The sequence below is a fragment of the Podarcis gaigeae genome (genome assembly GCF_964106915.1).
Source record: "Podarcis gaigeae genome assembly, chromosome: 13".
In the NCBI taxonomy this organism is placed as follows: Eukaryota; Metazoa; Chordata; class Lepidosauria; order Squamata; family Lacertidae; genus Podarcis; species Podarcis gaigeae.
The window spans coordinates 17,518,423-17,530,504 of record NC_139689.1 but is presented as its reverse complement, the minus strand read 5'-3'; positions in this window follow the sequence as shown (position 1 = coordinate 17,530,504).

The following is a 12,082-nucleotide window of genomic DNA, read 5'->3' as shown; positions in this document are numbered from 1 at the left end:
ATACAGCTTCTGGCGAACCAGAGCAGCGCACAGAAACGCCATTCACCTTCCCGCCGGAGCGGTACCTATTTATCTACTTGCACTTTGATGTGCTTTCGAACTGCTAGGTTGGCAGGAGCAGGGACCGAGCAACAGGAGCTCACCCCATCACGGGGATTCAAACTGCCGAACCTCTGATCGGCAAGTCCTAGGCTCTGTGGTTTAACCCACAGTGACTGGGGAAAAGGTAAGGATCCAAGGTAAAGTAAGGTAAGGTTGCCACTTCCCAGAAGATATTTTCCTGTGTCATCTCCTCTCTTATACAATATAGAATGATAGAAAATAATCATCCTGGATTTCAAAGCATTACAGTCACACAACTTTGAAGTGGCTGTTTGAATGAGGAACTCTGGGCAAGACACCCAATGTCTGAAAGGCAGAAATACAACTGGGAAAAGAGGAAACTGCAGCAAAGCACCCCCCCCCCCAATCTCTGTGTTCCACACATGTAGCAAATCAGTTTTTTAGTGTGGCAACACCCAGCCTTCGGAACTCCCGGCCTATAGACACCAGGCGGGTGCCTTCACTGTCTTCAGTGATTGCTAAAAACAATTTTGTATAGGCAAGCCTAACCAGGCATGTAGAAGCTACAGTGTGTTCTAATCTGGTTTTAGCTTATTGTCGATGTGAGTAAATTTTCTGAACGTTTGAAATACTTGTTTTTAGCCACCCTTTACTGATATATATTCTCTTTGTAAGGCGCTTTTGGGGTTTTATTGCAATCAAGAGGTATAGAAATGTAGTGAATATATCATTGCATTGAAAGAAACTCCAGATTGGGGTGTGGTTGTGAGAATTTAAAGCAGAAATGGGAAGCCACCCTTTTTCAGGCAGCTTATGCTGCTAGAGGTCACATCATAGGAAAATGAGGCAAGAGTGCTATTTTGGAAAGGGCTATTTCAGTTTCTGGCCCGCAAAAGAAACAAGAAGCTTGCGCCAGTTCCTCAGGGCAAGAAGCTGTTTCTCGGCAACCCCCCTGCTCCCCCCCCGGATGTGCTATTGTGTTAATGCTTGCTGGTGTTCTTAACCGCAGACCCAAAGGATGGCTCGTGGGAGAGGCTGGGTGCCAAAGAAGGATGTAAAAAATGTCAGAGTGACCCGTTCTAGTGCTTTATTAAAGAAAGGCGTAAACTTACAACTCAGTGTGTAGAACCTACTGAGGATAAACACCGCAGTCAGTAGCAAGCAATTATCATGACTTGTCCACACCCAGGCAAATGTATACACATTACCTATTCAAAAATCAGCCTTCGTCAGCTTGGCCAGAACTTCCCATCAATCTACCTGGCCCACGAGGGCACAGGTGGCAACTGTCCAAGGCTTACAGATAGCACCAATGTCTGGGCCCAGAGCCCAGTATCCCTGGCCCCAGAGATAAGCACAGCATCAAAGGCAGCCAATTAGCAACTGCATATGCATATGTGAGGTCATTCTTGCAACAACTACAAATTAGTTATGGGGTTACCTTGGCTACCTTGACTACCAAGATGGCGTTTGCAGGCCTTCCGGAGCATTTCCCATTTATCTTAATGCTTTAGATTGAAGTCTATATGCTGTGGATCTGAGCTGAATTTGTAATCAAAAGATTTTCCCAGCTTGTTTTGGTGCTGTGTGGATGACTGCATACAAGACTCCTATAAGCTTTATATATTTAAAGAAGGAGTTGTGAAATTGTGCTGCTGCAGCTCATCAAAAGGGAAAGTGTGCCTTCTAGTAAATAATGTAAGTTAATTGTAGTGACATTTTATCTTTCCTTACCTGGTGACATCCGTAAGTGACAATCAGTCATAAGCAGTAATACTGCCTCACATCCAACTGAACGGTGTTTCAGAATGACTCAAGTGGTAGAAGAATACGGTTTGGCAGGACATTTTCCTCTCACTATTCAGTATTCATTGGTACTTTCAGGTCAAAGATCATAACATCCAAGATGGCTCAGGTGATAGCAGTTGCCAGGCAATCACACTCTCACAAATCCCAGGCATCTCATTGTGTCTTCCTTGCATCAGATATGCTCTTGGACATTTAATGCATATTGATTACATCATCTTGCAGCAAAATTGAGGTTTGTGAAACAGTATGGGAAACAGAGGTGGGGTAATTAATCTCATCTGGGCAACTGTCCGCTTTTTGGAATAATGCACCAATGACCTTCATAGCAAGTGAGACCATTGTTCCATCTTGTGTCCTGGGAGTATTTCCCAGTAGGGTCAGACAGAGGTCCTTCAGCTAGTTCTTTTTGTCTACAGAACCTTGTACAGTGGTACCTTGGGTTGCAAACACCTCAGGTTACAAACACTTCGGGTTACAGACTCCACTAACCCGGAAGTAGTACCTCAGGTTAAGAACTTTACCTCAGGATGAGACCAGAAATTGCACGGCTGCGGCACAGCGGCAGCGGGAGTCCCCATTAGCTAAAGTGGTACCTCAGGTTAAGATTGGTTTCAGGTTAAGAACAGACGTCCGGAACGAATTAAGTTTGTAACCAGAGGTACCACTGTACACAGAAAGTAGGTTATCTGCCACTGCTATAACCCTGTTTACTACTGAGCTACATTTCACCATACCTACCGAGATATTTTTCCTCAGTAAGTGTACAGAGGAAACCCTCAAGTCTCTCCGACACGGGCGTCTTGCACCACAAACTGAGTCATATTATCTCCAAGCCCATCTCAGCACAGTACCGGGGAACATGTCATAATCAAGCCCAAGAGAAGCCACTGCAGTGCCCTGCCCAGCCATGCTTCCTGGGGATGATGGGAATTGTAGTCCAAAACATCTGGCCAGCACTGGATTGGTTACCCCTGATCTGGCCAATCTTTATCCCACATGGTAGCTTTGACTTTTCTCTTTTTTACTTTCTGGAAAGCAGCGTTCAAACTACTGGCAATAACGTTATTGGTCTTGAAGGGGACCTGAATGTCAAGAGCTACCAGGAACTGCAGAGAGCTGCCCCGTGTGATGATCTGCTGAACTGGACATAACTGGACATCTTCAAAGTCTGGACTGACTCCATCTACCCAGGCTGGCCATTGGATGGTCTTGGGCAGGAAGGAGTATAAAAGGCTTCCTGTTCTATTGAAACCTTGCTTGAGCAACATGGATTCCTGAGCTCTGCTGTGGCCCTTTATCCATTGATAGTTTCTGAATTCTAGCTTTCGATTTGCCCTTCAGTCTTGCTTCACTCCTTGGTCCTGACCTCTAGCCCAGCTCAGTTGGAGAACAAGCAGATAATACAGTGGTACCTCAGGTTAAGTACTTAATTCGTTCCGGAGGTCCGTTCTTAACCTGAAACTGTTCTTAACCTGAAGCACCACTTTAGCTAATGGGGCCTCCTGCTGCTGCTGCACTGCTGGAGCACAATTTCTGTTCTCATCCTGAAGCAAAGTTCTTAACCTGAAACACTATTTCTGGGTTAGCGGAGTCTGTAACCTGAAGCGTATGTAACCTGAAGCACATGTAACCCGAGGTACCACTGTAAAACCTTAAGACGGGAACCTAAAGACTGAAATTTTACCTTTCCAATGGGACAATATGTAGATACTATCAGAAAGAGCGCAGGCACAGTTGAAGGCCTTGTCCAAAAATGACAAAGGCACGATGTTAAAAATTTGACCTGAGTGAGCTGAATTAGTCGGGATCACTCAAGACATAGAAGATTTGACCACCCATCATTTGGTGGGACGTGTTTTTTCCAGGATGGAGCCCAACAATGACTAACGTTTTGAATTTCTCACAGTATCCAGTCACTCTGTTTTTGAATCTTATTCTAATTTTGCTCATATTCGCGTGTCTCTTGTGTATCAGAATTAAGCAATTGTATTCAAGGCTGCAAGTCATCGCTGGGAGAGTAGAGAAGGGGAGGGATTAGAAAGATGGGAAGAGGAGATTGTGTAATGCCAAGGGGTGGAGTGCAGCAGAAACAATGAAAGACAGTATTGTTATCTCAAGGAAGTCCTGGTTACCTGGCACAACTGGCCCTTCATATCACTATCAGAGGCAGCTTGGCAGAGGAGCAAGGCTTCACCGCTCTCCCAAGCCAGACCGTGGTTTAATGCTGCACCATGCTGACTTCATTTGCCTTCAAGGCCAAATTTCCTAATTTATGGAAGTGTTCCCTGTTCAGAGATAACACAGCAGTAGTGCAGGGGGTGGATCCCAAGTTAATTACTTTGTTTACCAGCCCGCCCAGATCTTGCCTTGGGCCTTGGAGGGCTAAGCCAACTGGGGGCTTGCCAAATTTACTCTGTCATGCCCTGTGCCTTCCAACCAACCTGGGACTGCTGCCCTGGGCATCAGACAGGCTCAGCCACCATGAGACCCCTGAGGTCAGGTGTAAGTAGTTAAGCCATCACACCTAGCACTTGACCCAGAGGTTGAGCTTTGATGCAGACCTGAGGAAGCTGGTCTTTATCTCTGGGACTCCCCTGCAGCTGCATGGAGGGGCGGTATGTTATCACTACTCTTGTGAATTATTTGCCTGCTGTTTTAACAAATCGTAGATGTTATGTACTGAAGTTCTCACCCTGGGCCAGCAGGGGGATACTGTAGATAGTTATGCAAATAAGGGATCGAAAGTGACGTTCAGTGATTGGATAGTTTTAGAAAATTGTTACAGTTATGTTGTACTGGAGCTCTATATAAGCAGGCTGGCTGAACCCTTCAGTTCAGTGCTGTTCTGGCCTGTGAATAAACAACAGCTGTTTGAAGAATCGCTGTGTCGTCTGATATGTTCACCCACAACCTAACGGTAGACTTCTTCATCCCTTGTGTTTCGCGTTTGCTTGCGAATCCCTGAAAAAGAACCCGCTTGACTTGTCAAGATACTCATCTGCACCTTCATTTTCAAAGGCCTGTCTGAGCAGGAACATTCAGAAGGATAACAAAGACGGAGCCCATCCAGCCTCTCTTGGGAAGGAATTCCACTACAGAGGAGCAGACACAGAAAAGGCTCTGTCTTGCTACCACCAGCTGTGCTTCTGATGTTGATCGGACTGAGAAAAAGTGCTCACCTGAGCTGGAGACGCAATCTTTCAGGTAGTCAGGGCCTAAGTCAAAATCTCAATCCTTGTATCCGCTCCACCCGCCCCCCAAAAAATCTGAAAAGAAAATTAACAAACCACAGTTTCCAGGATTCTTTGGTGGAGCCACAAGTGTTGAAGTGTTATAAGAGTGCCTTAATTGTATGATGTTTTAGGCTTAACTGTCAGTCCAGAGTGGGACTTACTTCCAGGTAAATGTAGGATTGCACATAGATTTGATTTTCTCTTCAAATATGCATTTCCAAAAGTGCATCTAGATGCATTTTGAGCCAAGAATTGTACCAGAAGATTCAGGAATGGTGAATGTGCATGGGAAACAACGCTCTGTTCCACACATTAGCCCAGGAACTGCCAGCCATATCCGTCCATGTTGCAATTCATAAAAATCAAATTTGACAGTAATTCTATGCACAGTCACCTGGGATATGAGCTCCTTTGAACTCAGTTGCCCTGTTCCCTCCTGGTAGGAAGACAAGAAGATGTATTGATATTGATACAAAAGTTGGGTGCCACCCCCACTCTCTGCCAAGCCATAGCAAGATCCCTGGGGGTTCCAGGCACTCAACCCTTCAAATACCCTGGTCAGAAGAGGTTTAATGTGGAGAGTTTGTGGTATTCAGTGGGGAGCGCATCCTTTGGGAGCAAAGCAAGATTAATAATAATAATAATAATTATTATTATTATTATTATTATTATTATTATTATTTATTATTTATACCCCGCCCATCTGGCTGGGCCTCCCCAGCCACTCTGGGTGGCTTCCATAAAAACCAAAAATACAGTAAAATATCACACGTTAAAAACTTCCCTGAACAGGGCTGCCTTAAGATGTCTTCTGAATGTCAGGTAGTTGTTTATCGCTTTGACATCTGCTGGAAGGGCGTTCCACAGGGTGGGCGCCACTACCGAGAAGGCCCTCTGCCTGGTTCCCTGTAACTTTGCTTCTCGCAATGAGGGAACCGCGAGAAGGCCCTCGGCGCTGGACCTCAGCGTCTGGGCAGAATGATGGGGGTGGAGACGCTCCTTCAGGTATACTGGACCGAGGCCGTTTAGGGCTTTAAAGGTCAGCACCAACACTTTGAATTGTGCTCGGAAACATACTGGGAGCCAATGTAGGTCTTTCAAGACCTACATTTCTTATTCTGTACAAGAAAACTACGAAGTTATTAAATTCCATAAGTCACGGTTCCTTGAAATGCCAACCAATCTGTACATATTTTAAGGGTGTGCAGTTTTGGCTGTGCCTTGCTTCCCCCTGCTGGAAAGAATAAAGAGTTTCATACAGGAAATGCAGTGCTATTATCAGAAGAAATACCGGTAGATGCAAATCCTAACCACAAATCTGAAGCCCTGCAAAAAGCTGCAGGCATGTTGTTTTGCTTACAAATCAGCTTCAAGAAGAATTATGGAGATCACAAATGCTTGCTCAGTTCTTTGTGACAATTTAGTTTCAAATACAGTGGTACCTCGGGTTAAGTACTTAATTCGTTCCAGAGGTCCGCACTTAACCTGAAACTGTTCTTAACCTGAAGCACCACTTTAGCTAATGGGGCCTCCTGCTGCTGCCGCACCGTCAGAGCACGATTTCTGTTCTCAACTTGAAGCAAAGTTCTTAACCTGAAGCACTATTTCTGGGTTAGCGGAGTCTGTAACCTGAAGCGTATGTAACCTGAAGCGTATGTAACCTGAAGTACCACTGTAGAAGTATTATCCTTCTTAGGGATGAGTGAATCTATCTGCTTTGTTTTCTCTCAGTTTAGTTTTGTATATAATTTTATTACAGGTATTTATCATATTAAGCAATATTTTATAGAAATATAATAAAAGGCATTATATCAAAAGAAAAGAATAATATAGAAAAAGAAAGTATAAAATCTTCATGATCCTCATAAAAAACAATTACTGTATTTTTCGCTCTATAAGACGCACTTCCCCCCTCCAAAAATTAAGGGGAAATGTGTGTGCGTCTTATGGAGCGAATGCAGGCTCCTTGGCTTCAGCGATAGCAACGCGAAGCCTCTGGAGTGCAGAGGCTTCGCGTTGCTTTCGCTGAAGCCTGGAGAGGTGCACTGATCCCTCTGGCTTTCCTGGCTTTGCTTCACTGGAGAGGCGCTGCACAGTTTTCCCTCTCTGTGCAGCGCCCCTTCAGCCAAGCAGGAGAAGAAATGGAAGGGGCTCTGTTTCTCCTGCAGCTTCGCTGAAGGGGCGCTGAGCAGAGAGGGGGAGATTTTTTTTCTTGTTCTCCCCCTCTAAAACAAGGTGCGTCCTATGGTCGGGTGCGTCCTATAGAGCGAAAAATACGGTGTGTGTATATATAGCAATATCCAATTTATCTGTGATTTCCCAAGAAAAGCTCAACAACTTTCATTCCCTAAAAAAACTCAACAGCTTTGGCTGCACCCTCACGATGGATATAAAGAATGCGGGTTTCAAAAAGCAGTAGAAGCTGCTGGTCGGAGAATCTACAGCACTTTTCACGCATGAATTTGGTGCTGTCTCCAATGACATCATAGTGGCTGCAGTTCAGCAACCAAACAATAGGGGGTGCCAGAGTGGTGTGACATCTCCACTCACCTTAACTGTAACCCTGAGCAATTGAGGATAATCCCATTGTGATAACATTCCTAGAACTGAGAAAGGAACACATAATTTTCCTCGACGAAACATCAGATGACTCCACTGTCATAAAGTTCTTACTTATGTTTACTCAGGAATCTCCTTTCTTGTAACTTGAAGCCAATGGTTCAGGTCCTACCTTCCGGAGCTGGTGAAAGCAAACTTAAGATATTTGAAGATGGCTATCGTATCTCCTCTCTTTCTCCTCTTTTCCAGGCTAAACATACCCAGCTCCTTTGAGCGCTCTTTGTAAGGCTTAGTTTCCAGGCCCTTGATCATTCTGGTCACGTTCTGGCTTGTCCACATCCTTCTTAAATTGTGGCACCCAGAATTGGACGCAGTATTCCAGATGTGGTCTGACCGAGGCAGAACAGAGTGGTTATGATGGATGAAACAGTTGCTCACGTAGATGACAGGTGCAAGCAAATGGTGTGGTTTAAGGATGAGCATGGATTCATATCTGCGGCAGCGTAGCTAGCTGCTTGCCCTGCACCCTGGGTCGGGGCGAGTCGCCCATTGGGTAGGGTGATTTGGGGCAGGGCACGCTACGTGGAGCCTCGCCACCACCTCCTCCGCCGCCGCTGTAGGTTGGCAGCTAGGCAGGTGAAAGCCCCATGCTGCCATTTTGGGCAGCACAGAGCCTGCAGATGCCCGAGCCACTGCACTCGCAAGAGAGATGCGTGGCTGGGGCACACTGCAGGCCCCACGGTAAGGGGCGCCCAGTGGCCCTTCCGCCACAGCTATGCCTCTGCATGTCTGCTGCTGCTTAGCCTACATACTGAAATATACTGTAGTGATTTCATGCTCTTTATTGCTTGTAAAACAGTGATTGATTTGCCCCCTAAACCTCAGGCTTTTATATACATTAATTGAGTCCCATCTGATTGGCTGATTCTGCTTCCCTCCTGGAGCCTGATTGGTCTTTTTCTGCAGGCCAATCAGTTGTTGCATTCTACAATCCTACCAGCCTAATAGGCTGATTAACTTCCTCCTGGAGCCTGATTGGTCTTTTCCTGCAAGCCAATCAGTTGTTGCATTCTAGGATCCTACTTGCCTATTGTTCTAGGATCCAAGCTTAGTATATAACACCACTAAAGGGTTTCAACAGATAATTGACCTAGTTATCCCACTAACACTCTTAACTCTTAACTCTCACTGCAAACCCTGGAAAGACAAAGGGAACAGCAAACTCACCATATTTATCCAAAGAACATTTCCCCCCCAGGTTAAGAACAAGCAACCGCTAATTGCCCTGTAATTTATAGCCCATTATCATTCAATAATGTTGTTTTTTAATGGTAGCAGAATTTCATCTTTGTTCCCAGGATGCTAATTCACCCAGGCCTAAGGTTTATTTTATTTTATTTTATTTTTTATTAAATTTGTATACCACCCTTCATCTGAAGATTGCTGGGCGGTTCACAACATAAAAAATACAAAAACAAGAGGACCAAACCCATTTAAAAGGCCATGGAATGTCAATCAGCCAAAGGCCTTGTTACTATAGAAACATTTTTGCCTGATGCCAAAGCTATGTAATGCAGATGACAGGCGAGCCTCCCTGTGATTTTTAACAGCATCAGACTGTTCAGCCCCATTCCACAATGCAGGGATGGGCATGTGTGTTTACACACACAGGAGCCTGTGAAGAATTCAACATATGTGTTATGTCTTTGGAAATCTATTGGAAAAGCAGTTGGGAAATTGCCCTGAAGCCTAAGGCTAGGGTGGAATGTTGAGTCTGTATGATAAAGGGCTTAAGGAATACTTGATTTGATTGTGAACAGATGCGAACTATTTCATAGGTGTGTTCTCTACCCACAGGAGAGAGAAATCAGGCATTAGGGTGACCCAGGAGGAGGGAAGGGTGAGAAATTGAGGTGAGAAATTCCCATATTTCCAATATTCCAATATTTCTATTGTTATGTTGTTTCTTCTATTTTCCACTTTCTTTATTCTGCTTAATTAAAAGTTAAAAGAATATAATCCTAGCAAGCAATGACTAAACTGGTTATCCTTGTTTGCTTCCTAACTTAGTTATCTTACCATTTTGTCCGTGTAGCAGGAGGTGTTGACTAGATTTTACTGTTAACTAGATTACACGGGCTGAACTTTATGCAAGAGATTAGGAGCTCAGGATGTCTCCTCAATGCATTATTAATTAATTGATTGATTAAATTTATATACCACCCTTTGTCTGTAGATTGCAGAGCGTTTTACAGTATAAAAACACAAAATGCATAACATAATAACAAATTAACCAGTATTAGCCAAGGTTTGTTGCTCCAGGTGACATGACCAACCTTCATTAACAAAAAGCTTAGTATGAGTAGCCCAACTTTTACAATTTTGCTTAAATTCTGCCTTGTTTTCATTAGGGTCAGTGAAGCATTGCTGTCAAAACCTCGCAACCCAGAATGACCCACAATGACCTTACTGGCTGGGGCAACCCAGTAAGATGTGTGGGGTATAAATAGTAAAAATATCATGATGGAATGGGACATCCCTATTTTCATCGGAGAAATGTTGGCAGGTATGGGATTGGTGTTATATGCTCAAACCGTCTTGCTCTGGTGAGAAATCTGGCCATTGAATTATGCACCAGCTGAAGTTTCCGAATGGTCTTCAGACACTCTGTGCCACCAAGGTCACCTCTGGGCCTCAAGCGACAGCAGTGGGTCCAGGAGCAACCCCAAGCTATGTACCTGCTCCTTAAGAGGGAGTGTACCCACCTCAAGAGCAAGCAATCTCCCACCTATCTGGTCTAGAAAACCACCCACTAACAGTGCCTCTGTCTTGTCTGGATTGAGCTTCAGTTTATTCGCCTTGGTTTTTGAACATTTCGGAAGTTGAACGGACTTCCAGAATGGATTACATTTGAGAACCAAGGTACCACGTGGATACTAAATAACATGGGAGATAGAATTGAGCCCTGAGAGACACCATCTTGAAGGCCCCTGGCTGCAGAAAAACAATTCCCAAGCATCACCCGCTGCGAAAAACCATCCAAGTAGGATTGGAACCACTGTTAAGCAGGGCCACCCACACACAACTCAGATAGCCTCTCCAGGAGAATATGGTGTTGATGGTGTCGAAAGTCACTTAGAGCAACAGCTGTTGGATCTATTAGGGCACAAACACTTGAGATCTAGGGCACACATCATCAGATGAATTAATTGTAATTTTAGTTGACATATTTGCAGAACGCACCAGTAATGAGGGGCAAAATGTCAATAGTAGGCCCGTAAGGCCATGAAATGAAAGTAAAAGTACAGTCAGTGCTATTTTAACATAAAACTCAAATGCATACAAGATAAGTGCAGGCAAGAGATGTCAGTGGTGGTGGTAATAATAATAATAATAATAATAATAATAATAATAATAATAATAATTTATTTGTTCCCCACCCATCTGACTGGGGTGCCCCAGCCACTCTGGGCAGCTTCCAGCATATATAAAAAAACACAATAAAACATAATAAAACATCTGGTAACACAATTCCAGAGGGAAGGGGGAACCTTGATATGGCTTGAAAACTAACGGAGTTGAATCACACATAACTCGGACACTCTAACTAGTTCAACAATTTCATTCTGGAGTCTCCCTTTAAAGTTATTGTATGGAAAAAAGGTGGCTTTCTGGTTAATAGCAAAGTGTACTGAAGTGTACTGAGCAGCTTAAACAACTGTCTGTCTGTCTGTCTGTCTGTCTGTCTGTCTGTCTGTCTGTCTATTTATACATACTGCCCTTCATCCAAGAATCACAGGGAGGTTTACAATATAAAAATACAAAAAATACATAACACAATCACAAACAAAATAACACATGCTCCCCCTGCACATGCACAGTTTAAAAGGCCATCAGTTGTTTAACTGCCCGAAAGCCTGTGAGAAGAGAAATGCTTTTTGCCTGGCACCTAAATAGACAACTGGTTTCTGAATATTGTAATTTTTGATATCAGATTTGTGTCCCATTTATCTTTTGCAAGGTTGGTGCAAAGATCTGCCCAGCGCCCCCAAATTTAGTTTAGCCATCCCCAATTTTTTTAGGGGGGGGCAAACTCAAAGTTGTTGAGCTTTATTTGGGAGGGGGGAAGCCAAAGTTGTTGACTTTTTGAGGGGAGGTAAATCACTCACATGTAACAACGACACAGCAGAAATAACTGCTTTTGTTTCCTGACTTGTTGGGAATATTTGACACTACGGAGTAACAGAGGGGGGGGGAACGGACTTTCACCCCATTGCTTTTCATTCATTGATCAAGAGGGACAGTAGGTATACATTTGCCGCCACCCAGAATATATTTGGCACGCCCCAGAATTTGGCGCTGGGGTGCCCTGCACCCCTTGCACCCCCTGGGAAAGACGGCCCTGCAGACTGGCCTAT